The following is a 24,451-nucleotide window of genomic DNA, read 5'->3' as shown; positions in this document are numbered from 1 at the left end:
TGTGAAGTACTTTCACCACTACAATTTCCCCCTCATTCAGCAACCCCAACCCCTCTATCATTAGGCAGGCATTAGAACTGAGCGTCAGGCACATGAGGTCATCTTTTATTCTTCCATTTATTTGTTCATTCACCATCGTTTTTGACATTTGCTATGTACCAGGCAGTCTGTTAAGGCACTGGGGCTTAATGGGTGCACTAGATGTGGTTTCTGTGCCCAAGTTACTTAGAGTCCAGTGGAGAAGAACTAGAGTGCACTGGGACACCAGAGGAGGTCTCTAATTCATTCTCCAGAGACAAGGCAGTCTTCAGAGGAGGGGATCTCTAATTTAAGAATCAACATTCAAGTCAGCCAGGGCAAGTGCAGTACAAAGAGCTCAATGACATCAAGCTGAGAATTGGTGGGGATGGGATTAGAACTCCAAAGCCAAGTCCCCTTTCACTGTCACCTCACCTCAAGGGAGGTGCCTGGGCTTGGATAAGTCCCATAAACAAATTATAGAAAGAAACAAGATGGGAGAGTCGAAGTGAGGGGATGAACTCACATTCCTGCTCATTTTTCACTGTGGATGGCTCAGGTTCAAAAAGGAGGGCTAGAGGTTAGGCTTAGGAAAAGATTTTCTCCTGAGAAGACCAGGAATTAGGGAGGAAGGGACCCTGGTGTGGACTGGGGATAGTGGCAGAACTGTCCAGAGAAAGAGGCTGACCAGCTCGGGGTGTGAGTCACCCTCTTTCTTTGGGCTTTCCCTGCTTATCCCCTACTCCTGCCATCACCTGCCTAGTAAGAGCCTCCACCCTAGTTGCCCTCACTTCTCTCCTGGGCTGACCTCCAGAGTTGATACTCACCCTAGCAACATCAAGCAGGAACACAGAGAACCAATGGAACTCCCTAACTGTGGTTAAGTGCACCCCTACTTTTCCCCAGGGGAGCACAGGCTCCACCTCAGCCAATGGGCAATACCATTGCACAAGAGCTGGCCGCCTAACTCAGTCTCCTAGGAACTCCACAGGACCAGTCTGGAGCTTGACCTCCCAACAGCCAGGCCAGGCCCTTCCTACTGGTCTGTGCTGCCTAAGGTCTCTGCTCTGGAGCTGAAGATTCAACAAAGGCAGAGAATTCACACCTCAGACCCCAAACCTGCAGCCCACCTCAGGGGCAACTCTGCCCAAAGCAGGATCAGGGAGTGGACTGTGGGATCTCAGTTAATCCAGCAGGTGGGTTCTAAATATCAGAAATGAGGAGCCAAGAGTTCCAAGGAAGTGCAACTTTGACTGAGCACTTACTATGTGGGGATTTTTGAAGGATCAGTGGTACTTCTATGATGTTTGTGGTAGAAGGCGAGGAGCTGGAAGAAGGAGAATGAGGTTTGAGAGAACCTGTTGAAGTGAGGATGTTATCATCCCATTTTAGAAGTAGGCATTGAGGGTTAGAGAATTTGAGTGACTTGTTCAAGGTCACTTAGCAGATCTGTGGCAATGCTGGGATGGTCATCTAATTCCAAATCTGGCTCTGTCTATTCACACCTCTGACTCACCTCTGCTCTACGCCCAGGGGAGGGACAGATGGGATTCAATGATAGCTTCATGGAGGAGAGGGCATTTGGGCCAGGCCTGGAAGGTCTGGAAGCAAACACCCAAGCAGAAAGGAGGAGGGCCTGTGATGGCTGAGGCTGAGCTCAACATGTGGGGTAGGAACTGTGATGCTGGCAGGTGTGGGGCTGGTGAGGTTGGTTCTGAAGTCTTGGAAGTTGGGGAGGGCAGGAGCCAAGTAAGATTGTGAAGTCTGGATCCTTGGAGATCCCCCAAGGGCACCGGACGGGTATGCTTCAGCTTTGTGGCTGAGGTGGCAGCAGGATGGTCCAAAGGGTCCAGCGGGCATGGAGGATGGAGGGCCCCAGAAGCATGTGGAGCACTCCAGGGACTGCTCACCCCTGGGCTCAGCTATGAAGTTTGCCAAGAGGAGGGACCCCTCATGCTGGGTGAGGCCTCAGGTGACCCTCTGTGACTCTACTCTCTCCTCTTCCCTGGGCCTGGCCTGTGCCCTTCTCACTGGGCTCTGTGGTCCCCTCCTGGTCTCCCATGATCCTCCTGTCAGCAGGGGCCTGACCAGGGCATAGACACCCATGCAAAGGTGGCTTCTCACCTCCTGGCCCTGGTATGGACCCCACTGCTGCCCCAGAATGGTGGTGGCTCTCACTGGACACACCACTTGGTCACCTCACACCAAAGCCAACTCAGACCTCCAAGAATTGTTTACTTTCTCTTCTTAAGGCTCTGTATTAGTTTCTTAGGGCTGCTATCACAAATTGTCACAAGCTGAGGGTGCTTAAAACAACAGAAACGCCTTCTTCCATGGTTCTGGTGGCTGGAAGTCCAACATTAAGGTGTTTTCAGGGTCACACTCCTTCCTGAGGCTCTAGGGGAGAATCTGCACCTGGCTGCTCCCAGCTTCTGGTGGCTCTGGCATTCCTTGGATTGCATCCAGTCTCTACCTGCATCTTCCTATGGCCTCTTTTCCATCTCTCATAGGGACATTTGCCATTGGATTTGGGGGTCATCTGCATAACCTAGGGTGATCTCATCTGAAGATCCTTAATTACATCTGCAAAGACCTTTTTCTAAGTAAGGGCATGTTCACAGTCTCCAAGGGATGCAACATGGACTATCTTTGTAGGGGCCATCCCTCTGCCTACCACAACCTCCATCTGTGGATTGTGAAGGAATGAGAGAGAGAGAGAGAAAGGGGCAGTGAGGGTGGCCTTGGCCTTGGCAGGCCAGTGTGCAGAGGGCTGTAGTAGAGCTGGGTGTGTGACAGTCACAATGGGGGAAGCAAGGATGCTGCTCTCAGGAGACCTGTGTGGTCTGGTCATAACATCCTTGACTCCAGCGGTTCAGCTCAGAAGGGTGGGAACTCAGCTCTGCCTGTGGGCTGGGCTAAGCCAGAAGGGCTCCCTGGGGTAGTCTTGCCTGAGGAAAGACCAGCTGAGGGCTGCAGAGAGAGCGTACAGGCTGAAGACATGCTACTCATGCCTTTTTCATGCTGGGAGATCCCAGCTGTGCCTCTTGTCGGGTCTGGGGCTTTTTAGGGCAGGGATGGGCCTCCCCTCTCAACCGGGGAGACCCTTTCACAGAGGCAACGTCTAGGGCCATGGTAAGGTTGTGGCTGCAGAGCACAGAGGGGAGGCGCCAAAGGTCCTCACCAGGACCCCATGGCAGGGACAGCCAGGGAGGGGAGACGTGAGGCAGGCACACACGTCTCAAGGGCAATGTGGCCACCATTAGCCTTACTCACACTGTCCCATGACTTGTCAACTCCTCTTCTCCATCTCCTGTCAAGTGAGTCCACCCCAAGTACCAAGCCAGGTTCCAGGACACCACCCTGCTCGCTCGTCTCCCTCATGCCCTCATCTGGTTGGGCACCAAGTCTTGCCCATCTCACTGCCAAGCTCCTCTCTTGTCTAACTCCTAAGGCCTTTGTCTCAGGTCATCTCCAGGCCTCATGCTGGGCCAGGACTCACCAATCCCTCCAGCCCCTGTCTATCTCTGCTGCCAGAAGGATCTCTGAAGAAAGCAAACCTGACCTTGTCACCCTATTAAGACCCTGCAGAAGCTCCCCACTGCCCACCAGATAGAGTCCAGGCTCTCTCACTGGGCATTCGAGGCTCTCATCTGCCACCCCTCCTAGGGGCCTCTACTCTCCAGCAAGGCCAAACTGCTTGTACTCTGCTGCCCACCCTTCTCTCTGACCTGTCTTTCCTCTCTTAGCTTCACATGATACTGCTTGTGCTTGCTCTAGGACCTCAGCTGCCACCAACTTCAGGAAGCCCTCCCTGATAACTCTTGCCCACTCCAAGTAGCTGCACCGTGAGTAGCTGCATCTTGAGTTTGGGACTCACACTGCATCCCACTATGGAGGACACTCTGGGCAGCCTAACTGGCCTGCAACCACCTTAGCAGTCCCCACTCCCACCCCAGCAACCACCCACTGCCACTATGGGGCAGCCCACTTGTCTACTGTCTCTCCTTCCCTTCTCCTTCCTGGCTCCCAGGGCATCCCTGCCCTAACTTTTCCTCCTCAGATTTTTCTTTCTGTATCAAGATGGTCAGGGGCCTCATATTTTCTGTCCCTTCTTTATGTCAAAACCTGCTCTCCAGTGGGATCTGAAGCTCCCTCACACTTATGCAAAAAGCCTGATAATGACTGTAGCTGATTCTTGGAGGAACGGTGGTGGTTATTCTGGCACATGGAGTAGGTGGGGAGGTTTTTTGGGCACAGGAGTCTTCTTGTCTTCTTGAAGTCCCTGAAATCTGTCTTAGGTGCATCATCTATTCTTTATTTTTTAATTAAAAATTTTTAATTGAAGGCCGGGTGCGGTGGCACATGCCTGTAATCCCAAAACTTTGGGAGGCTGAGGTGGGCAGATCATCTAAGGTCAGGAGTTCAAAATCAGCCTGGCCAACATGGTGAAACACTGTCTCTACTAAAAATACAAAAATTAACTGGATGTAGTGGTGCACATCTGTAATCACAGATACTCAGGAGGCTGAGGCAGGAGAATTGCTTGAACTTTGGAGGCAGAGGTTGCAGTGAGCCAAGATCGCATCACTGCACTCCAGCCTGGGTGACAGAATGAGTCTCCGTCTCAAAAAATATATGTATTTTTAAATTGATACATAATATTTGTATATATTTATGGGGTACACATGATATTTTGTTACATGCATAGAATGTGTAATGATCAAGTCAGGGTATTTGGGGTATCCATTATCTTGAGAATTTATCATTTTCATATGTTGGAAACATTTCAAGTTCTTTCTTCTAGTAATTTTGATATATACAATACATTGTGCTAATTATAATCACTTTAGTTTGCTATGGAATATTCGATCTAATTTCTTCTATCTAACTGTATGTTTATACCCGATAAGCACCCTCTCTTTATCTCACTGCCCTATACTTACCAGCCTCTGGTAACCATCATTCTACTCTTTACTTTCATGAGATCAACTTTTTTAGCTCTCATGTATGAGTGAGAACATGTGATATTTGCCTTTCTATGCCTGGCTTATTTTACTTAACTTAATGACCTTCAGTTCCATCCATGTTGCCACAAGAGACATGATCTCATTATTTTTTGTGGCCCAATAATATTCTGCTGTGTATATATACACACCACATTTTCTTCATTCAATCATCCATTGATGGACACTTAGGTTGAATCTGTAGCTTTGCTTTTGTGAATAGGGCTGCAATAAACATGCAAGGGCAGGTATCTTTTTTGATTTGGTTTCTTTTCCTTTGGGTAGATACTCAGTAGTGTGATAGCTAGACTAAATGGTGTTCCTATTTTTAGTTCTTTGAGAAATCTCCATAGAGTTTTCCATAGAGGTTGTACTAACTTACATCCTCACCAACAGTGTATGAGTTCCCTTTCCTCCACATTCTCACCAACATCTGTTTTTTTAAAAAATCTTTTTTATGATAGCATTCTGAGTGGTGTAACATGATCTCTTGTGTTTTAATTTGCATTTCTTGGATGATTAGCAATGTTGAGGATTTTTTTCATGTCTGTGGGCCATTTGTAGGTCTTTTTTTTTTTTTTTTTTAATGTTTACTGATGTTCTTTGCCCACTTTTTTTTTATCGTTAGTTTCTTTCTCTCTCTCTTTTTTTTTTATTATACTTTAAGTTCTAGGGTACATGTGCATAACGTGCAGGTTTGTTACGTATGTATACTTGTGCCATGTTGGTGTGCTGCACCCATCAACTCGTCAGCACCCATCAATTCGTCATTTATATCAGGTATAACTCCCAATGCAATCCCTCCCCCTCCCCATGATAGGCCCCAGTGTGTGATGTTCCCCTTCCCGAGTCCAAGTGATCTCATTGTTCAGTTCCCACCTATGAGTGAGAACATGCGGTGTTTGGTTTTCTCTTCTTGTGATAATTTGCTAAGAATGATGGTTTCCAGCTGCATCCATGTCTCTACAAAGGACGCAAACTCATCCTTTTTTATGGCTGCATAGTATTCCATGGTGTATATGTGCCACATTTTCTTAATCCAGTCTGTCACTGATGGACATTTGGGTTGATTCCAAGTCTTTGCTATTGTGAATAGTGCCGCAATAAACATACGTGTGCATGTGTCTTTGTAGTAGCATGATTTATAATCCTTTGGGTATATACCCAGTAGTGGGATGGCTGGGTCATATGGTACATCTAGTTCTAGATCCTTGAGGAATTGCCATACTCTTTTCCATAATGGTTGAACTAGTTTACAATCCCACCAACAGTGTAAAAGTGTTCCTATTTCTCCACATCATCTCCAGCACCTGTTGTTTCCTGACTTTTGAATGATTGCCATTCTAACTGGTGTGAGATGGTATCTCATTGTGGTTTTGATTTGCATTTCTCTCATGGCGAGTGATGATGAGCATTTTTTCATGTGTCTGTTGGCTGTATGAATGTCTTCTTTTGGGAAATGTCTGTTCATATCCTTTGCCCACTTTTTGATGGGGTTGTTTGTTTTTTTCTTGTAAATTTGTTTGAGTTCTTTGTAGGTTCTGGATATTAGCCCTTTGTCAGATGAGTAGATTGCAAAAATTTTCTCCAATTCCGTAGGTTGCCTGTTCACTCTGATAGTAGTTTCTTTTGCTGTGCAGAAGCTCTTTAGTTTAATTAGATCCCATTTGTCAATTTTGGCTTTTGCTGCCGTTGCTTTTGGTGTTTTAGACATGAAGTCCTTGCCCATGCCTATGTCTTGAATGGTATTCCCTAGGTTTTCTTCTAGGGTTTTTATGGTATTAGGTCTAACATTTAAGTCTCTAATCCATCTTGAATTAATTTTCGTATAAGGAGTAAGGAAAGGATCCAGTTTCAGCTTTCTACTTATGGCTAGCCAATTTTCCCAGCACCATTTATTAAATAGGGAATCCTTTCCCCATTTCTTGTTCCTCTCAGGTTTGTCAAAGATCAGATGGCTGTAGATGTGTGGTATTATTTCTGAGGACTCTGTTCTGTTCCATTGGTCTATATCTCTGTTTTGGTACCAGTACCATGCTGTTTTGGTTACTGTAGCCTTGTAGTATAGTTTGAAGTCAGGTAGCGTGCTGCCTCCAGCTTTGTTCTTTTGACTTAGGATTGTCTTGTTTTTGCCCACTTTTAAATGAGATTATTTATTTTCTTACTGCTGAGTTGTTTGAATTCCTTGGATATTCTGGGGATATTAGTTCTTTTTTGGATGAATAGTTTGTAAATATTTTATCCCAATCAGGAGGTCGTCTCTTCACTTTGTTGATTGTTTCCTTTGCTGTGCAGAAACTTTTTAGTTTAATATAGTCCCATTTGTCTAGTTTCATTTTTGTTGCCTATGCTTTTGAGGTCTTGGCCATAATATCTTTGCCTACACCAAAGTCCTGAAGTGTTTCCCTGTGCTTTGTGCTTTCTTCTATTGGTTTTATAATTTTGGGTGTTACATTTATGTCTTTTATCCATCCTGAGTTGATTTTTGTGTATAGTGAGAGATAGGGTCTAGTTTCATTCTTTCACATATGGATATACAGCTTTCCCAGCACTATTTATTCAAAAGACTGTCCTTCAAGGTATATTCTTGGCACTTTTGTTGGAAATTATTGGCTGTAAACACATGTTGGGATCTGCATGTTTCCTAAACAAAGGAATGAACACACAAGACAACACAAGACAAGACAAACATGGCGGCTGCCCCGAATGACACACTCTGCTTTATTTTATACAGTTGTTTGTGGAATGTTACCAAGTCACAAGACACATTGTTGTTTTTCTGACCTTTCCCCAACTTTCTGGATTTTCAAGATGTTTACACATAAACAAGCCCCCAGGGTCTGCTGTTTGCAACTGGCTCCTTTGTCCTCCCTGTTTGCAGGGAAGGAATGCCCTGCTTCGTTTGCAAGAGCAGGACTTCTCGGGAATGCCCTGCTTCATTTGCAAGAACAGGACTTATTGGGAACTTCTCGTTTGCGAGCACGTAGTCCTCTACATTTCACCTTTCCTTATTTACAAGTTTGAATTTCTTTCAAAACCATCATTACATGTTGGGCTCACTGGGATTTGGTGTTTGCCCTTTGGCACCATCTCCAGCAGACTGTGAAAGTGACAAAAACAAGAACAACAATCAATACATTGCTAGAAACAGAGGTCAGCAAGGTTTTTACAGGGCTCATAGGGTTCAAAGACGTCAAACTTTGTGCAATACCAGTCATCAAATCTGCACCAGTCAGCAACGGTAACTGATTGCAAAATGTTTCAGAAATGTTCTGTGTTAATTCTTGTATTTCTAGGGAAAGATTATTATGACCAATTAAAAGTCTCTTTATCTCAGTCCAGTTATGTACATTGCTGTTAAAAGGAACAGGAGTAATACAAAATTGGGTAGTATTCCAATCACATTTAAACAAAGCTCGGGTATTCAACACTGTTAGCTGATCTCCCAACCAAGAAACCACTTGCTCCAGATTATCCACTCGTTCAGTCAAATGAGCATCTATGTCTCGTTGCTGCTGCCACAACAAATGTGATTGTTCATGCCACTGTTGCACAAATTCTGCATTTTGTATACTCTGGTGTAGAGCTAATCCAGCAACAGTGGTGGTGGAAGCAATTGCTACAAGTCCTATCACCACGGTCACGATGATTTCAACCATCCTCCGACTGCAGTGGACAAGACCTTGCATAACCTTGTAAATTTGAGTAATCCCAGCAGATTCACTCCAAGTACGTGTTAAGTTTACAGGTAGCCAGGTTTCTTTTCTGGCTCTTAGTATATATAAATCGGAATGAGACTCATTCCAATTATTATTCCACCAAGTAGTATTTATACAACTTAAGAATGTACAATTGTTTGTGCAGTTAACTACCCCTATATTATTATCCCATTTAAAAATTCCTGTCACCAACAAGTAAGGCTTTCTTACACATGCAATAACATATCTAGAACTATTTCAATGCAAAGATATATGGAAAGGGTTAGCAATATTAGTAAGATTTAAGGACATGTTTCCCATGAAAGTGAACATTGGTTTACCAGCAGCTAACAACTTCCAAATATGACTTTGTATTTGTGAAGTATTAGCCAAACGTGGCATAGGGGGTAATAGACCACCATCATGCCAAATAATAGTTTCATTGCCATCCACAGCAATGCTGTGATTACCTTTATGCCAACGTAGGTTGACATGACTAAATTTAGTTTGAAAATATCCATGTACACTCCAATCTGTGATAAGGTAATTACGACCTTTTCCTTTTAATCATGGCCCACTACCTCTACACCTAGTCCACTCTAATTGGGAAACACCTCCAGACACATCACGGGTAGGGCATAAAGATAATGTAGTTGGTAGAGTTTCATTAAGTACTGCAGTATGATTACACTTAAAACTTCGAGCTACAATAATCATAGTAAAGGCAGAGATATGACTATGGTTATTACAGCGAACAGCCCAAGTCTCATGAGAAAGATGCAGACAATGTGGACTACTCCCAAGACATATAGGTAACCCTTCATCCCCAAATTGATATGAACTATTTACAGTGCCAGTGTCTAATTCAGGATCCTGGTTTAAAAAAGGCGATGGCATCCAAGCAGTATCATTAGTAAATACTGGGACTTCTCTGTCTCCTGAGGCCACACCTTGATATAAGGGTGGAAAAGGAATATAAGCCCAGTATGTAAATTCTCCAGCCATTACCTGACAATTTACTATGGCCAGCATAGCCAGGAATAAAGTCAGTGGGGTTTTGGGCTGCCCAGCTTGTTGAACGACCCCTTCAGCTTCCTGAGTAAGCTTTTTCAGTTGACCCCATGTCGGGGGCTCCGCACGTTGAGTTTTGAAGGTGAATGTTCTCTGAGCTCTCAGATTCAGCTCCTGAAATTTCGTGAGGAACTCTTTGGATTGACTCCTCTTCGCCATGGCACTGTTTCAACCATCGAGATGGAAACCACTCGTCTCCGGCACCTGTATGGACAAGAGCATAGCCTCGGCCCCATTGTAAACCTTTTCCTTTTAAATATTTCCCTTGTAATGAAGGATAATACACCCACAGATTACTGTTCTGCAACTTTTCTAAAGGCTGTTGAAAATGTTTTACTGCTGCGGATTGCTGTAATTGGTGCCAATGGTTGAGAAAATTTAAAGTAAATAAAGCTTTTAGAATTTGGTGTTTTAGGGAATCTCGCCCATCTCTCCCTTTTTGTTTTAAAAGTTGTAATTTTAGGGTAGCATTGGCTCTTTTAATAATTGCTTGACCTTGACTGTTAAATGGAATACCAGTGGAATGATGAATATGGTATAAAGAGAGGAAGGCAGCCAATTTGAGAGAGCAATAAGTAGGGGCATTATCAGTTTTTAATTTAGCAGGGACTCCCATAACTGCAAAGCAAGTAAGTAAATGAGTAATAACAGAGTTAGACTTTTCAGAGGGTAATGGCGTAGCCCACTGGAAATGTGACCACGTATCAATAGTATGATTAACATATTTTAAATGACCAAAGGAAGGAACATAAGTTACATCCATTTGCCAAATGTGATTTTGTTGAATGTCTTGAGGATTAATACCTGGACTTAAAAAAGGTGCAATAATAGAAGCACAAGATGGGCAGGCTCTGACAATAGCTCGGGCTTGATGGCGTGTTATAGAAAATCACTGTTGTAATCCTAAACTATTAGTATGATGTAGTTGGTGCTCATCCTGAGCCCGTTGGAAGTAAGAGTTACAAATAATAAAGAAAATAATTTTTGTAAAGGAGTTTGAGGAAATAATGGTAAAGAAGTCTGAGAAATATATTTAGTTACATATACAGCATATTGGGAATCACTAACTATATTACAAGGGGTTTGAGGCCAGTCTTGTAGAACCATAAGAATGGCAAAAAGTTCTCCTTGTTGTACTGATTCAAATGGATAATGAGAAATTTTTGAATTGTCTGAAGTCCAGTATCCAGCCTTTCCATTGCTTGAAGCATCAGTAAAAAAGGTGGGACCTTTAACTGGAGTGTAAGAGATAGGATTATATGGTAGTAAGGAATATTGTTGCAGAAAAGCATATAATTTATTACTAGGATAATGCTGAGAAAAAGAACCAGTATACTCAGCGCAAGCCACTTGCCAACCTTCATGAGTTTTCAATAGAGGTGAATTTTTTTTTTAATGGCTTTATTAGCCAAAAACAGCCACTTTAGAATATTATTATCTTGATGTAAAACGGCCGTTGGAGAATGGAGAGTATGAAAAAGATACAACGAAAGTGGAAGATTGGGTGCAATATAATCAAGGTGAGCTTTACTAATTCTATTTTCTACAAATGACTATATATATATATTTTTTTTGCTACAGGGGATAATTGACGAGAACTATTTAAATCTGAATCTCTTTCTAAGATAGCAAATAGATGTCACAATTTGTAAGTAGGGATGCCTAAGATGGGGCGAAGCCAATTTATGTCTCCTAGCAGTTTTTGAAAATCATTAAGGGTTAAAAGTCGATCTCTTTGAATTTAAACTTTTTGTGGCCGAATATGCTTTTTTGCTAAAAGGTATCCCAAATATTGAATAGGAAATTGAGTCTGTATCTTCTCAGAAGAAATATGTAAATTATATTGAGTTAATTGTTGTTATAAGACCTGAAAAACTTGACCTTGTAGGACTTCGTCAGAAGTTGCTAATAGAATATCATCCATATAATGGTATATTAACACAGTAGGGAATTGACATCTAACAGGGTTTAAGGCTCTATGAACAAACTCTTGACATAAGGTAAGACTATTAAGCATACCTTGAGGAAGAACTTTCCATTGATATCTTTGAGTAGGCTGTCCATTATTATATTCGGGAACAGTAAAGGCAAATTTTTCACAATCTTGGGGTTGTAACAGGATAGTAAAAAAACAATCTTTAAGATCTATAACCATTAATTTCCAATTTTGTGGGATAAGAGTTGGATTAGGAAGCCCAGGTTGTAAAGTCCTCATAGGTTGAATACAAGCATTTACAGCTCTAAGATCAGTTAATAAGTGGCATTTTCCTTTTTTTTTTTTTTTTGACAAGACAAACACAGGGGAATTCCATGCAGAAGTACTTGGTTCAATATGCCCCTCGGCCAATTGTTCCTTAACTAAATTCTTTAAAGCCTTAAGTTTTTCTTTAGATAATGGCCACTGTTCCACCCAAACAGGAGTTGCAGTTTTCCACTTCAATTGTAAAGTTTGAGGCTTGTGGACAGTGGCTAAGAGTTTAAAGGATTGTAGCCCCTTTTGAACATCATATTTTTGGCAGCTGAAGAAATATGAAGAATGCTTCAAAAGGCACCAAATTGTTGTAAAAGATCACGGCCCCAAAAGTTAATATTAATGAGAACAATATAAAAGAACACTTCTTGTTGTCCTTCAGGTCCTACACAGCTCAGGGGCTCAATACTTTGGTAGACTATAGAAGCAGTACCTAGGCCGGATACAGTAACTGATATTTGTTTCTTTTTCCAATGATCAGGCCATTGAACCAAGCATATAATAGATACATCTGCTCCTGTGTCGACTAATCCCTCAAAAAGTATCCTATTAATTTGCAATGAACATAAAGGTTTTTGATCAGAAACTAAAGTTTCCCAGAAAACAGTTTTCCCAGTACTACCAAAACCTCCTTGACGAGACATATCTCTAGATAAGAAAGGAAAAAAAGGCAATAAAAGCAATTGTGCAATACGTTCCCCTGCCTTTGGGTGCATAAATTGTGAGACTTGTACCATAATAAGGATTTCATCAGTAAAATCAGGATCAATAATTCCTGGGACCACCATTAATCCTCGCATAGCACTGCTGCTTTGACCTAACAAAAGTCCTACATGTCCCTTTGGCAAAGGACCACCCACTCCAGTAGCCAACTTATATATTCCTCCATTAGGAGATAAAGTATAAGGCTGGACAATAGCTAGGTCAGCAGTGGCACTCTGCTTAGTGGTAGCATAAAGCTGAGAAACTGGGGTAGGGTAAGATGTCTTTAAGGAGGACTCGAGGTCATTCCTTGATGTTGTAAGCCACTGCTCACTGGGTACTGGGGTAGGCCTGCATTGTAGTTGTTGGGGCCCCAAGCCTGCGGGCCCCGGCTCCCGTTTCCTGAGAGGGGTGACAATACATTCCCACTTTTATCAGTTTTTGAATGGCATTCATTGGTCCAATGTCGACCCTTGCCACATTGTTTACACATATCAGATGGTAACCTTTTTTCTTTTAGAGCAGAAGAGCCTAACTTTTTCCAGCATTCCTTTTTAAAATGACCGGGTTTCCTACATTAATAGCATATACCTTGTTTAGAATTGCCTTTTAAAGGCTTAGAAAGTGTCCTAGCAAACAATTGAGCATTGTTTCCTCCTCCAATTGTTTCCTCAAACAATTGAGCTCCTCCAACACCTGCACAAGCCTAAATGTATTCATCTAAATCAGCTCCACTAGCTTTTAGAGGATGCAGCAATTTTTGGCACTCAGGATTAGCACTCTCAAAAGCCAGAGTATCCAAAAGAATTTTAGCAGCAGGGCCTGAACCTACAGTCTTTAATACAGCATCTTGAAGACGGGCTACAAAATCTGGATACGGCTCAGTGGCTCCTTGTAGGATCTTTACAAAAGATAAAGAAGTTTTACCCGCTATTTCAACCTTAGTCCACGCTTTTATAAACAAGGCTTTAATCTGAGTAACAGCAGTATCATCTAGGCCTGCCTGAGCATTAAGAGTGGCGTATTGTCCTGAACCCGTAAGCTGCTCTTCAGTAGGTTCTGGGGGATTTTGGGTAGCATTTTTTCTAGCTTGTACTCTTGCTTCCTCCCACCACCAACTTTTTAATTGAAGCCATTGTGAACGATCAAGGACAGCCTGTCCCAACGTTTCCAAGTCAATAGAAATCATCATATGTTCTGAAGAGAAGAAATCGAGAAGGCCAAGAACAAATGGTGACTGAGGTCCATAATTACAAATTGCAGCTTTCATTTCTTTCAAAAATTTAAATTGTAGGGCTGTAAAAGTCACATTCTGGCCACCATTTGGGAACTGAGCATTGGGGCCGAAAGCAGCCCGTGTTATTGGGAATAAATTTAATTCCTCGAAATCATCCTTTTCCTTCGATTCCTTCTTTTCTCCTACAGGAGGAAAAGGCACAGAGAAAACCTGACCTGACATAGGCAAAGAGGTTGGAGGTGGAGGCAAAGGGAAATTTTTTCAAGGTAACAAGGAAGGCTCATGGCGGAGAGATAGGAGAAACAGGAGCAGTGGCACCTTGCAATTTTAACAACTGTTGTAACATCTCTAAAATATGCTGCAAATCAGAATTTCCTTCAGATGAAGGAGGCATTAGCTCTTCTTCCAATTCCTTGTCCTCAGCAACTGGGGCATAAATATGTTTCTCTCTAGGATCATTCCTCTCTAAAGCTTCAGATGCCTCACCTCCTGTGGCAGTACCGCCACGCTCTGAGTCAGTTTCAAGTAACTCTAATGCCTGAGTAATGGAACTACACAAAGTCCACAAAGTCAGAGGTATCGTTCGCCCTCGCTGATGAGCTCGACACAGGACTTTAACCACTTGTAACCATTCCTTTTGATTTAATTGCACTTTGGTTTGATATTGAAACCAATAACAATGTTGTTCAACATGGGCAAACAATCGCTTCAAAGTCTTATGTTCCTTAACTAACTTCTACTCCTATAGACATCAACAGTTCCTGGAGTAACTGCAAATATTCCGAGGCCAGAGAGGTGGAATTCCCCATAATTTTCCCATGGGTCCCCCTTCTTATTTATTTACCTGCCCGCGGTCTCCCTGTGCCTGCCCGGGGTGTTCCCACTCTGGTTCCTTGCTCTTGTGGAGCCACGGACCCTGCTCACTGCGCCAGATGTTGGGGTCTGCATGTTTCCTAAACAAAGGAATGAACACACAAGACAACACAAGACAAGACAAACATGGCGGCTGCCCCGAATGACACACTCTGCTTTATTTTATACAGTTGTTTGTGGAATGTTACCAAGTCACAAGACACATTGTTGTTTTTCTGACCTTTCCCCAACTTTCTGGATTTTCAAGATGTTTGCACATAAACAAGCCCCCAGGGTCTGCTGTTTGCAACTGGCTCCTTTGTCCTCCCTGTTTGCAGGGAAGGAATGCCCTGCTTCATTTTCAAGAGCAGGACTTATCGGGAATGCCCTGCTTCGTTTGCAAGAGCAGGACTTATCGGGAACATCTCGTTTGCGAGCACGTAGTCCTCTACAAACACATGCATGTATTTCTGAATTCTCTATTCTGTTTTATTGTTCTGTGTCTGTTTTTATTCTAGTAGCATGCTGATTTGGTTACTATAGCTTTGTGATATATTCTGAAGTCAGCTGTGTGAAACTTTCAGCTTTGTTGTTTTTGCTCAGGATTACTTTGGCTATTTAGGCTCTTTTTTGGTTCCAGTATAATTTTAGGGCTGTTTTTTCTATTTCTGTCAAAACTGACACTGCTATTTTGATAGTGATTGCATTGAATCTGTAGATTTCTTTGGGCAGTATGGTCTTTTTTTTTTTTTTTTTTTGAGATGGAGTCTCGCTCCCATTGCTCAGGCTGGAGTGCAGTGGCATGATCTCGGCTCACTGCAACCTCCACTTCCCAGGTTCAAGTGATTCTCCTTCCGCAGCCTCCTGAGTAGCTGGTATTACAGGTGTGTGCCACCACACCTGGTTAATTTTGTATTTTTAGTAGAGACGGGGTTTTACCATGTTGGCCAGGCTGGTCTTGAACTCCTGATCTCAGGTGATCCACCTACCTCAGCCTCCTAAAATGCTAGGATTACAGGTGTGAGCCACTGTGCCCAGCCAGTATGGTCATCTTAATGACATCAATTCTTTTGATTTAAGAGCATGGGCTGTCTTTCCATTTGTTTGTGTCCTCTTTATTTCATCAGTGTTTTGTAGTTTTCCTTGTCTTTTGCCTCATGATTAAATTTATTCCTAAGTATTTTATTTTTAAAAGGTTATTTTCTTTTTTAATTGGCATATAATAATAGTACATATTTATGGAGTCCATAGTAATGGTTTGATACATACAATGTAGACTTTTTCTTCCACTAATTTTGGTTTGGGTTTTCTCTTGCCTTTCTCATTCCTTGAGGTGCATTGTTAGATTATTTGAATTCTTTCTACTTTGTTGATGTAGGCATTTATTGCTATACACTACCATTTAGCATTGCTTTTGCTGTATCCTAATAGGTTTTGGTATGTTGATTTTCATTTGTTTCAAGAAATTTTTTATTACCTTTTAAATTTCTTTCTTGATCCAGTGGTCATTCAGAGACATGTTGTTTAATTTCCATACAGTTGTGCAGTTTCCAACATTCCTCTTGTTATTTACTTCTGATTTTATTTTGTTGTGGTCTGAGAAGATACTTCATATGATTTTGATATTTAAAAATTCATGGAGACTTGTTTTGTGTCCTAACATGTGGTTTATCCTGGAGCATGCTCCATAAGCTGATGAGAAGAATGTGTGTTCTGTAGCTGTTGGATGAAATGTTCTGTAAATTTTTGTTAGGTATATTTAGTATAATGTGCAGTTTTAATTCAATGTTTCTTTGTTAATTTTCTGTCTAGATCAGCAGTGTCCAATTTCTTGGCTTCTCTAAGGCACATTGAAAGATTTGTCTTGAGCCACACATAAAATATACTAACACTAATGAACAGTTGATGAGTTTAAAATAAATTGCAAAAAATCTAATAATGTTTTAAGAAAATTTATGATTTTCTGTTGAGCTGCATTCAAAGCCATCCTGGGCTGCATGTGGCCTGCAGGCCACTGGTTGAATGCTTGGTCTAGATGATCTGTTTAATGTTGAGAGATGGGTGTTGAAGTTCCCAACTCGTATTGTACTGTAGTCTACCTCTTTCTTTACATCTAATAATATTTACTTTATATATCTGAGTGCTCTGATGTTGGGTGCATGTATGTTTAGAATTGTTATATTCTTTTGCCAAATTGATCCCTTTATCATTATATAATTATTGTCTTTATCTCTTTCTGTTGTTTTTGACTTAAAGTCTGTTTTATCTCTTATAAGTATATCTATTCCTGCTTGCTTTTGTTTTTCATTTGCATGAATTTTTTTCATCCCTTTAGTTTAAGTCTATACGTGTCTTTATACATGAGATGAGTTTCTTTTAGGAAGTGTATAGTTGGGTCATGTTTTTTAATTCATTCAGCCAGTCCTTGTCTTTTATTTGCAAAGTTTAGTCTGTTTTTATTCAAAGTTATTACTGATACATGATTTTATTAAATAATTTCCGGTGGCTGCATTGGGCTTGGTAGGCCAGTCCTTGGGCCCATAATGGGTACATGTGTGTGGGTGCCAGCTGTGGTGGTAGAGGCAGGTTTGATGGGCCTGATCTCAGGCCCCTGGAAAAGTGTTTGGGTGCCAAAGGTGATGAACTGGGTTGGGTGATTCCCACACCCAAAGTGCTTAGGCACTGGGAAGGAGGAGTGGAGCCAGACCTGGCTCCTCAGGCCCCTTAGTAGTGCGTGTAGGCACTGGTTGTGTTAGGCAGAGGCAGGGTGATCCCTAGGCTCCTGGTGGTATGTTGGGGTGGATGTGCCACTGCCACCCTGCTACTGGGGAGCACAGGGTTGCTTTCAGTGGCAGCAGCAGTAGGCAGGGAGCTGGGGAGCATGCACTCTGCTTGTGCTTTGGCAGTGGCAGTGGCTGTGGGGCAGGGAAGTCTGTCCTCAGGGCTTGTGAAATGCACAACAACTGCTGCTAGGGGCACTGGAATCCCTGCCAATGGCTTCTGTTTTGACCCTGGGATCATCCAGCAGCTGCAGAGGCTGGAGGTTGGGTAGCCTTTCCTCAGGCCATATGAAAATGTACTGTCATTTGGGTTGATTCCAAGACTTTGCTATTGTGAATAGTGCCACAATAAACATACGTGTGCATGTGTCTTTATAGCAGCATGATTTATAATCCTTTGGGTATATACCCAGTAGTGGGATGGCTGGGTCATATGGTACATCTAGATCTAGATCCTTGAGGAATCGCCACACTGTTTTCCATAATGGTTGAACTAGTTTACAATCCCACCAACAGTGTAAAAGTGTTCCTATTTCTCCACATCCTCTCCAGCACCTGTTGTTTCCTGACTTTTTAATGATTGCCATTCTAACTGGTGTGAGATGGTATCTCCATCTGTGACAGACTGGATTAAGAAAATGTGGCACATATACACCATGGAATATTATGCAGCCATAAAAAAGGATGAGTTTGTGTCCTTTGTAGGGACATGGATGCAGCTGGAAACCATCATTCTTAGCAAACTATCACAAGAACAGAAAACCAAACACCGCATGTTCTCACTCATAGGTGGGAACTGAACAATGAGATCACTTGGACTCGGGAAGGGGAACATCACACATCGGGGCCTATCATGGGGGGGATGGGGGAGGGATTGCATTGGGAGTTATACCTGATATAAATGACGAATTGATGGGTGCTGACGAGTTGATGGGTGCAGCACACCAACATGGCACAAGTATACATACGTAACAAACCTGCACGTTATGCACATGTACCCTAGAACTTAAAGTATAATAATAATAATAATAATAAAAAGAAAATGTACTGTCACCCCTCTGTCGAGAGCTGATGCTCTCAGTCAACCTCTTCCTCTGCTAACCATTGGTCTGCAGGCTGCATAATCCACTCTGACTCTGGGCAGGACTCCTAAGATCTTCTAACCTGTAACTCTGTTTCTACCTCTACCCCAAGCACCCAGACTTGGGAAGCTGAGTGCACAAGACCTCATACCGAAAGGAAGCAGAGAGGAGAAGTGAGTCAAGAAGCTTGCGATCTGACATAGCTTCTGGCAAGTGCCCTTGGGCCAGGGACTCTTATTTCCTCTTCCAAAGAAGGTAGGTGTTTGACTGGTGGCCTCTCAAGGCCTTTGCCTTCCGGCATCAAACTTGTGATGTTTCTAGTGAATTTTCTGATTATAGTTTAGAAAGCTCTTTCATGTTCCCCAATTGGCTTGATTTTTCCAACACTTGGGAGGTAGGTGGTACCACCCCACTTTACAGACGAGGGAACTGAGGTTTGAGTGAGCAATCTCATAGCCAATTGGTAACAGAACCAGGTCTGGAGCTGGCCCCCTGACTCCTATCTCCTGAGCTCACCCTGATTGCTGGGAGCTGGAGGAGCTTTCAGTACTGGGAACACTGGGGCAGACTGTTTTCTCCAAATGAGGCAGGCATGGGACTAGGACAAGCCAGGTCTCCTCTACTCTTGCCCACCTTACTCACTCAGGCTAATACCTCCTATCCTGCTGTATCTAGTTTTAAAAATGGGTCTCTGTCCTCTCAGGGGGATCCACTGGCCTCTCCAACCTTAGCTGCTCTTCTAGGGAAGGGGCCAAAGAAACTTTCCGGTTTGGTTTGCATGTGTCCCCCAAAGTTCATGTATTGGCAACTTTATCTCCAATGAAACAATGTTGAGAGGTGGGACCTTTAAGAGGTGATTACATAATGAAGACTCTGCCCTCATGAATGGATTAATGCCATGATCACGGAGTGGATTCCTGATACAATGATGAATTTGGTCCCTTTTCCCTTCCTCTCTCATGCTCTCTTATCCCTCCACTTCTACTGCAGGATGACACAGCAGGAAGGCCCTCACCAGATGCTGAGCAGATGCTGGCACCATGCCTGTGGACTTCCCAGCCTCCAGAACTGTGAGCCAAATAAATTTCTTTATACATTTCCCAGTCTCAGGTATTCTGTTAGCCGCACAAAACACTACATACCTTCCATGAGGTGGCAGGTAAGTAGGCCCCCGGCCCAGATGAGGAGGCTTCCTTTTCTTAGTGGGGCAGCTCTCAAATCTCCCATGCAGGGAGGGGGCGAATTCCTCCAGACAAGCTTCAGGGCCTTGGCCTTGCCTTAGTTGGGGGAAGGGGTCTGATTAGAGGTCTTTCAGTGAGAGGTGGTGAGCGGAGCCAGGCTGGCCCCTGACCCCTGCCTGTAGCCAGGTTGCCTCCCTGCACCAGGCGCCTTCTCCTCCTTAGCAGACTCACCTGGGGATCCATTCTTTAAGCCCCAAAGAAGAAAAGTCAGGGCCCCGAGGAAGAGGGCCACCAACTGCCTGATTCTGAAGAGTCTGCCCTGATCTGCCTGAGCCTGGAATCTGACTTTGGGAAGTTTGGGCATCAGGTCCCTGTTATAAGTTGTGGCTGGAGGGCTTCAGCCTCCTCTAGTCTCCTTCAGTTGGTCCTACCTCTGGCAGGCCAGGGGCTACAGGGAAGGAAGAACCCATTTAACCAGCTCCTGCCCTGGCCAGTTCCCTCATTTGGGGTGTTACATGCCATATCTTGCTTAAACCTCACAACCCCGTGCAAAGTAGTGAATATCAAGCCCATGTTACAGATGAAGAAACTGAGGCTCAGAGAGGTTGTCCTTAGTCAAGGCTCAGCACTAGTAAGTGGCAGGTTTGGGACTTGAAATCAAGCGTGGTTCTGATCCCTACACTCTTTTTCCTATAAGATGCTTGGCCTGGGTACAGGTGGGTGGTAGACCCCTGCAGGACTGTCACATGGGAAGGGGCACTCTATTCTGAGTCCATGGGGGCAGGGATCAGGTTGAATGAATGTATGACTGAATGACAGCACTTGCTGTGCTGTTTAATTTTAAGAGAAGAACGGGTCTTACTGAGAATCCACTGGCCTGACAGTCTGAAGGCCTTGGCGTGGAGCCCACCCTCCAGGGCCTTGCTGTGTGATCTTGGTCAGGGCCTACCTATTTATGGGTCTAATGTACAGGAAGGAGAGGTGGAAACTATTCGCTAGATCGGCCTTCAGGCTGGGCATCCTGGCCCTAAGAAACTAGGCTGCAGACCCAACGACCTCAGGCTGCGGGCAGTGGGAAATCTGGCAAGAGGCATGATGCGGCTCCTGCATGTGTGTTGTATGGGAGGGGCAGATGAGAGGCCCTCAGGGTTTAGCGCCCCAGAAAGCTGGGAGGCCTCAGGCCACTGTTGGACACTGAAGCAACCCAGCTGTACAACCTTAGCCCCTCTCCCACCCATACACAAATTATTGGCTTCCGGGGGCTCTTCGGTCTTTGAATGAAGCTTTGGGAGAAGTCTGTCCTTCTCCATCCATGACTAGGCTGGGGCCCTGTACAGGATTGGTGGACTGGTGGCTCTCTGACCTCTCCTGGCAATGGGACTGGCCTTTCTCAGCAGCTTGAGGCTGCTTGGTCAGGCCAGGTTCAGCCTGCACTGCTCAGAGCCACCAGATGGCACCCAAGCACATGTGTCCAAGGCCACTGGGGCTCATGTCTTGCTGGAGGGACTGTGCCTGAGGAAGGTTCAGCCTGTGCCTGTCCGTAGGTAGTTTGAGGCGCCTCATCCTCAGACATCACTGGTGCACCCCTCTGGCCCCGGCCATAGGACTGTCTGTGGGGCCATGCTGGTGTCAGGGCCCAAGGCAGGAGACCTGGGATCTGGTTCTGGCCCTGTGTGGTCGTGGCAAGTTGCTTCCTGTCATTGAGCCTCAGAGTGCTCTTCTGAAAAACGGCATAAAAATAACACTGATATCTTCATTCATTGATTCAGTCAGTCAGCACATGTCTATTGAGCACTTACTAGGCTAGGGTGTAACACATAGCTCCAAACAAGCGAAGCCTCGCAGGGCTGTTCAGAGGATTAAATGAGGTGATACCTATAATTTATTTAGCACATTTACTAACATACATGAAGATGGGCTCAGGTGGGTGAATGGCTTCTGTGAACTTTAGTGGGGCTGGGGGCCCATCATCATATTGACAACTAGACATCTCTGTACCTTCAGGCATGCAGTGCTCGGCCCTGGCTGTGACTGAGTCCCACCTAGTGTCCCAGGATGGGCTGGGAGGAGTAGAGGATAGGGCTAGGGCACCCCCTGCCAGGTTGAGAGCATCGTTGAGGCTCTGGGGAGCCCAGTTGTACCTCAGACCGCCAGGCTGCAGCTGAGGGTTGTGCCAGTCCCAGAGGTTACAGCAGCGTATTCATGGTGTACCTGGGCCTGGGCAACCCGGAGAAAGCTCTGTGTCCCCCAAAGGGCTGGAAAAGTTTGGGCCACTGCGGAGAAAGTTGTGGGACGCATGGGAAAAAGTTGTAGCTCCTCAAACTTTTCTCACTGTGAGCTCATGGCTCTCTGTCCCTCAGGTCAGTTGAGTGATTTGCCAACAATTAGCTGGACCTCAGGAGCCTGCGAGCCTCCCAGAGGTTCTTGGACTCAGCAGGACACCTGGGGCCCAATTACAGCAGCCTGGGCTGATGCCAGGTCCAGCTGCGGCCTGAGCCCCAGGGAGATGGGCCTGCCCCACGTGCCCACTTTGCTCGCACGGCTGAACTTTTAATGAGTGGAAATGGCTACTTCTCTTACTTGCTAGTAGCCCAGGCATGCCACCTGGGTCCTACCTGCTCACTCCTTAAAGAACCAGCAATTTCTAAAATATGACTTGCTGCAGTTTAAGTGATCAGCCAATCAACAGGTTACGTCGGGTCTAGACGCTGCCCCACTGTGCGACCCTGGACTGAGCCCCAGGCCTCTCTTGGTCTTAGTTCTCAGCGATAATAATCACAGGCTTGCGGTGAGGCCTAGATGAAAATAACACAAACTGTAAAGTGCTGTTCCTTTTAAATGATCATTATTGTCCTTAATTATTGCATCATATTGGCCTGGCCAGGACCTTGACTCTCGCCCTCACTCCTGGTGAATGAGAGCCAGCTCTGACCCAGGTGCTCAGTGGAAGCTGCATGGCCCCTCCTGGCTCTGCTGGCCACTGGCCAGCCCTCTGCTCCAGGCTAGGTTGGCCTAGCAACCACTGTTTATAGGTCTCTCTCGGCTCAACTACCTTTTTTTCCCCTCTTGCTCTGTTAACACCCTAGGCCTACAGACGGGCACCGCTGACAGTGTTAAGAGCCCTGATATTATCAAGTCCAGTCCTGACTGCATAGATGGGAAACAAAAGCCCAGGGAGAAGCAGGACCTGAGCTGCAACTCCTTCCTTTCCCAGGGCTTAGTCACAAGAAGGCTTCATGTGTATGCAGCACTTTAGCGTCGTCTGGCCTTCTCGGTAGCCCTGTGAGGGTCGGTAGGCTGGCACCCATCTGTCCACTCACTTATTATGCCTAAGCTTGCAGATTCTAAAGCCAGACTGACTGGGCGGACATTCTGTCTCCACTGTTTTCTAGGCATATCTCTGTGCCTCAGTTTCCTCAAATGGGAAAACACTAGTAATTACATCATATGATTGTTGTATTAAATGAGTTAGAATTCATGTGAAATGTTTGGAACTGGGCCTAGTGCAGGCTCTCAATAATTAATATCAGCTATCCTTCTGGTTATCATTCAGTCATTCAGTCAGCAAACATTTATTGAGCTCCTACTGTGTGCTGAGCTTGGTAGTGCTAGAACCTGGGGATATAGCAGTGAAGAAGACCGATCTTTGGAGCTCAATTTTGTGAAGGTGAGGGAGACAGACACATCAAGCCATAATTTCAAGACCAAGGATTTGGTAGGCTCAGGTGGGGGATAAGCAGGGGAATACAGCGGAGGGGCCTTGATCCTGTCTACGGGGAGGGAGGCACAGTCAAGGAAGGCTTCTTAGAGGAGGCAGAAGTGGAGGTAGGCATTGGGCCCTGTGTTAAGTGCTTTATATCCACAATGTTAGTCTATCCTCACACAAACCTGTGAGGTAGATGAAGCTCTCTTTTTACCGAAGAGGAAACTGATGGTTAAGTTGCTTGTCTAAGGTTACTCAGCCAGTAAATTATTGGGTCAGGATCCAATCCAGGGTTGTCTAACCCCAAATTTTGTCCCTTTTCTTTTCCTATGGGGGTGTTTGTGATGGTGGTGATGATGGACAGATGGGGGAGGAGGTCCTACACAGACAGGAGGCACTCACAGGAAATTCTGGCTTTGCTGATGAGGGTGCAAACCTGGGGTTTTCTTTCCGTGGCTAGTACAGAGGCCGGATACCACAGTGGGTACCAGGACAGGCCCTGCCTCTGGCTGCCTGGGTTCCAACTCACTTACTATCAGTGTGGTCTAGAGCAAGTCACTTAACTGCTCTGTGCCTCAGTTTCCTCTTCTGTACAATGGGGATAATGATAATAGCAAGTACTTGTGCAGCACTTGTAAGGGCTTTCTTTTAAGGATTTTACATCTATTACTCGTAGGATCCTCAGATTCTATGTCTTTTTTCCTCAGGTGGCCATAATACCTGGGTAGTTTTAAGGAATAAATTAGTTAATATACGGAAGGCACTTAGAACAGTGCTTGGCACATAGGCAATGCTCAGTAAATGTTAGTTATTCTTATTCAGCACCACAGAGTGGAGTCCCAGGAGGCTACAGACAGAACTCCTAAAAATAAT

General features: G+C 44.5%; 1 pseudogene; it reads right to left on the bottom strand.

Annotated features, from left to right (window-relative positions):
• The window catches only part of LOC111540971, a 32,237-nt pseudogene extending 11,998 nt beyond the window's left edge, over positions 1-20,239 (bottom strand).
• Positions 20,240-24,451: the final 4,212 nt, after the last annotated feature.

Source organism: Piliocolobus tephrosceles, chromosome 13, assembly GCF_002776525.5.
Source record: "Piliocolobus tephrosceles isolate RC106 chromosome 13, ASM277652v3, whole genome shotgun sequence".
NCBI lineage: Eukaryota > Metazoa > Chordata > Mammalia > Primates > Cercopithecidae > Piliocolobus > Piliocolobus tephrosceles.
Note: the sequence above shows the minus strand (reverse complement) of the source record. Positions and strands in the feature narration are given on the sequence as shown.